The sequence below is a fragment of the Berghia stephanieae genome, chromosome 3, assembly GCF_034508935.2.
Source record: "Berghia stephanieae isolate SIO BIC M18660-M18661 chromosome 3, UCSD_Bste_1.3, whole genome shotgun sequence".
NCBI lineage: Eukaryota > Metazoa > Mollusca > Gastropoda > Nudibranchia > Aeolidiidae > Berghia > Berghia stephanieae.
The window spans coordinates 62,500,621-62,506,185 of record NC_088362.1 but is presented as its reverse complement, the minus strand read 5'-3'; positions in this window follow the sequence as shown (position 1 = coordinate 62,506,185).

The following is a 5,565-nucleotide window of genomic DNA, read 5'->3' as shown; positions in this document are numbered from 1 at the left end:
TTTGGATCCGTCGGAGGTTGAGGACAGTTTCGCCATGGACCTCATGAGTTGCCAACCAGACGACACCAAGTTGATCCACTACTCCGATTATCTGCTACAAACATACATACTACCTTCAAGTCCTTTTCCACCTCCACTGTGGGCCTCTGTTCCCAAAGGCCAGAAAAGAACGAACAACGCAGCAGAGTCTTTCCACTCGATGCTGAACAAGGAGTTCTATGCCCCCCACCCGAACGTGTTCTTGCTCACTGACGCCCTAATCAAATTCCAGGCCACGACATATATCAAGATGAGATCAAAAGCAGAATCGAAAAAACAGCCCAAAGACCAGAAAGTTGCACAGCTCGTTAGTGAGAAAAAAACAGGCCAAAGATCCAGATTTGAGTTTGTGAAGGCAATGAGTTTTATCAACAGACCCTTGTAAATAGTTTCCCTTGCAAGATTTTACCAATTTTTAACCTACACTCAGCTCAAATAAAAATCCTAATGCAGCCTCACAGCGGTAAAAGATATCGTTGTGTGTTGGTCCCAAGCCCATAAAATGCAGAGGGGGATTTTTCCACACACTAGGCAAACAAATAACAATAAATAAAAATAAGGTTTACAGTAATCTTGTACATTTCTTTGATATCGGGCGCCGCACCTGTGCCCACTCCCTCCGCTCTTTTGGTACGTGTTTTTCCGCTCTTATGGTATGCCTCTCCGCTCTTTTGGTAGACACCCGATGATATTCTCTTAAGGACATCAAGAAACAAAGAATTTGATTTCAAATTTTCCTGAGGCAATCAAGGAAGTGTCTTTATACACTTATAACACGACAGCCAATTCCTATCAAAAGATTATACAAGTAAATTGCCGTTATCTATGACATGAACTCTAAATTACCTGAGGCGACTTTCTAAGTTCTGAATTTATTTTCTTCTTCAAATAAACCGACTAACTTAGTCTTAGAGAGAGACAGAAAGTCATTCTGTCCAGGTCCAATTGTTAATCCGTTCATCAAACTATTGAATCCGGCTGCACCACATCACACCATTGATAAGCCAGTACGTTTTGGTCCCGAGGTGTTACAAATAGTTACAATACATTTATCATGTCATTTTTTGACACTTGGTCAATTAACCAGAAAGTTATTATCTACCCCATAGTGGCAGATGAGAAAATTTAATGTCTTATTTACTTGTGCATTGATCATGGTACACATGTAAAAATATGTCACAAATGTATCAGTGTCTATTCATTAATTATCTACATATGCTAATATCTTTAATCTGTTTTTGTTTTTAAAAAATGAATTTTGTTTTAAATTACTACGATACACACTAAGATCAATCATAAATGCTATATTTGCAGGTCGTATAGATTGAATTAAGCGGTCGTGTTGCATCGTAATAATAAAAATAAAACTATAGCGCTTAGAGCACGTTTAGCGGATATTGCGCTAAATTAAAGGTCAAGCTTTTAAAAAAAAATAATTCTCAGTATCAAATCTTTAAACATAAAGAGCCAATCATTGTAGAAAAGAAGACATTTTGTTAAGAAATGATAAAGGTGGGGATCATTGTATAGGAATAATATTAAGATTATCGAACTTCTATGTTTGAAACTTTGAACTTGATCCCAGCAAACGATCTAAAGAGCAACAGGATTGAGAACTTGTTCGAAATTCTAAGTGTAAAAAGGTGTCAAGAATCTTAAATTTTCATTCTGGCTGATTCTGTCACGTTTTAAGTTCTTTATCTTTTACTTATTGTTTGCCTTCATAATCACCATCATCATCTTTTCTTCTTCTTCTTCTTCTTCTTCTTCTTCTTCTTCTTCTTCTTCTTCTTCTTCTTCTACTGCTCTAACTATTTTTCTTACTACAACTACCACTACTATTACAACTACCACTTATCCAACAACAACAACAACAACAACAACAACAACAACAACTACTACTACTACTACTACTACCACTACTACTACTACTACCACTACTAATACAACTACCACTAATCCAACAACAACAACAACAACAACAAAAAACAACAACAACTACTACTACTCCTACTACTACTACTACTACTACTCCTACTACTCCTACTACTCCTACTCCTACTACTACTACTCCTACTACTACTACTACTCCTACTACTACTACTACTACTCCTACCTCTACTACTGCTACTACTGCTACTACTACTATACTACTACTACTACTACTACTACTACTACTACTACTACTACTACTACTACTACTACTACTACTACTACTACTACTTCAACCTCTTAACCTGGCTGAATCAGTAAGTCTAAGATTAACTGTTTTTGTGTCAATCCATAGATGAGATAAAAGATATGATAAAATAAGATAACATAATACTTATCTTTTGAATATCGGCCTAATGTTAATCGTTTAAACTGACGTCAATAGTCATCTCTGTGTGTGACTTATTGGTTTTCCTTACTTGATTTATTGATGATGTCATGGTCTCAAGTGAGTAAAGAGCTACTCGACTATGCATAAAGATCTATGTAGAATGAGGCCCCAGAATTTACTAGTTACTATAAATGAAAAACAATTAACGATTTTTTTACAATGAAATAAAAATAATGATGAAATTTAATTAAAAGAGATAAACAATGATCGTGGCAGTTACAAATAGAGATATGAATATTTTACGTAACTTATGATAATATGTCAGGTTCATAAGTTTACGTTTCCAGGCAGTTGATGGGCTTGGATGATCTATTCCTCTGATAACAGGATCGGACTCGTAAAATTCCACTTCCAGGCAATTGGTAAGAAGTTATTGTGTAGTCCTTTGACAGCGGGCTTGGGTTTGATCCTTGAAGATTATACAATCAAAGTTAAAAGCTCCGGCGTCTTAATGGTGTAGATATAATATCTACAAAGTCCCAAAAGATAAAAATCTTCCAGTATATATATAGGAATAGAGCGACTGGCCGTCCGGCATAGATTGTGGAGAGAAAGTGAGTGTCAAATGTTAGACCTATCAGCTTTTATAATAAGTGGCTACGTGACAGAATGTAGAACGAAAAGTATTCACTAATTAGAAATTAATTCGAGGGAAGGCTATAAAAGGAAAGACGATCTAATATTAGAAGGTAAAGTTTATCTAAGCCTACCGAAATATAACTGGAGTGAGATGAATTCAGTTCTTAATAAAATAAAATTTAATAAGATAATTGTGAACAGCGTTTACTGTGACACCCCCCACCCACGTTTAAAATATACTCTTTAACCATTATGGGAAAGATAGATTTTACAAACGGAAGTAAATTTACTATCATGATACTCTAGCATTAATCCATTGTTATGATTTGTGCTACAATTAAATTATTTATTAACTAGACATGGAAATGTTTATATTAACGTAGGTATATGAATGGGTGACAATAACAATGAAAGATTGTGATTACAAATCATTGTGATGAACAACATGATGGCAATGTGATTACAAATCATTGTGATAAACAATAGTGATGGCAATGAAGCATGATTTAAGTCGATGATATGAAGGTAATTTACTGAATGAAATGAATGAAAATGTAAATGGAATATTGACATTTCAATTATTAATCATAAATGAGTGAAAATTCATAACAATAATAGATAAAGAGAAGATTTCCCAAATCATGAATGGGTATGGTATATACATCCAAACAATACTCAATGTTACATTAAGTTGGGTCATCATGTTCACAAATAAAATTATCGAAATTGTGCGTTCTGATTTGGCATAATTTTCGAGGTAACTAACAGTATGCATGAGAGGTTAAGTTATACCCTTCTCACGTCATTACACTAATCGAGAAAGTAGGTCGGCGTGAATATTTTCACAGCCTGGTATGTGAGAGATACTGAAAGTGTAATTTTGCAAAAATAGACTCCACCTTAGTACTCTACTATTATTCATTTTGTTATTTCTTATGTACGTGAGTGGTTTATGGTCCGTTTCGACCACAAACTCTTTTAGCAGTAGATATCTGCTGAATGTCTTTAAAGCAAAGACGATGGCCAGTCCTTCACGCTCTATTACAGAGTATCGTGATTCTCTGTCCAATAATTTTCTGCTTGCATATAAGCAAGGCATTAGAGTTCCCTCATGTTCCTGTAATAGTACACCTGCGATGCCCTTATCAGACGCGTCAGTTCTTACAACAAATTCTTTTGATATGTCGGGTAATTTAAGAATTGGTTCTGAACAGAGTAATGCCTTTAATTGGTTAAAGCTATTCTGACACGCTTCTGTCCAAACATTTTTGTTCGGTGACCCATTCTTTGTCAGATTTGTTAGTGGTGTCGCGATGTGCGCGAAGTTGTAAATGTATTTCCTGTAAAAATTTAGGAGCCCAAGTACTTTGCGTACTTCTTTTTTTGTCTTAGGTGGTTGCAATTGTGCGATTTTTGTTTGTTTTTCTGTCTCGGGTGTCTGTGTCCCATGACCAACGGTATGACTAATCCTGCATTTGAAGCTTCGATATTAGTAAACATAGGTTGCGACACTGTGTCTCTATCAAAATACTTTTTTAGCATATTTGCATGGAATGTCTTTGTTGTGTTGTTAATTTTAATCTCGTAATTAACATTAGATTTTACTGCTGTTATTTTGAATAGTCCTTTCCATGTAGCTAAAAGTTTACTCGAGTCATCGGGTAAGAGTATTAGTACTTTGTCACCAATCTCAAATTTTCTTGATTTGCTTTTTCGATCGGAGTATTCCTTGTATTTCTCTACTTTTTTAGTGACGGATTCCTGTGCTAGCTTACCCGTGTCCTCTATTCTGTCTTTCAGGTTTCTTACATATTCGTAAGCAAACATAATTTCGTTATTGTCCTCCTCATTCCCTTTACAAATGTCGGCTACTATATTGATCGGGCCGCGAGGTGATCGTCCATACATCAACTCAAATGGGGAGTAGCCTGTAGATTCTTGGGGTATTTCTCTATATGCAAATAGGATTGCTGGTAAGTATCTGTCCCAATCATCTGATTTTTCTGCTGACACTTTTCTTAACATATTCTTTAGAGTGCCATTAAATCTTTCACAAAGACCATTTGCTTGGGGGTGGTAGGGAGTTGTGAATGAGTGTTGGATTCCCATGAGTTTCATGGTTTCATGCATCATATGTGATGTAAATTGGGGTCCATTGTCCGACAGTATCTCATTTGGTATGCCTATTCTAGTAAAAATTGTCATCAATGCTTCAGCTATGTGATCCGATGTAGTTGATTTCAATGCTATCGCTTCTGGCCACCTGGTTGCGTAATCGACTAGTGTTAGTATGTGTGTATGGTTTCTATCTGATTTTGTTAAAGGGCCTATAATGTCAATTGCAACTTTTTGAAAAACTTTTTCAATAACTGGGGTTGTCTCTAATGGCAATCTCGGTATTCTGCCTTTTGCGACTCTTCTTTGGCATGTGTCACAAGATTTCACATATTCTCGGACGTCTTTAGTAATTCCAGGCCATGTGAAATTCTCGGATATTCTCTTCAATGTGGAAGAGCTCCCAAGATGTCCAGAAGTTATTGAATCGTGCGCTATTCCAAGGATTT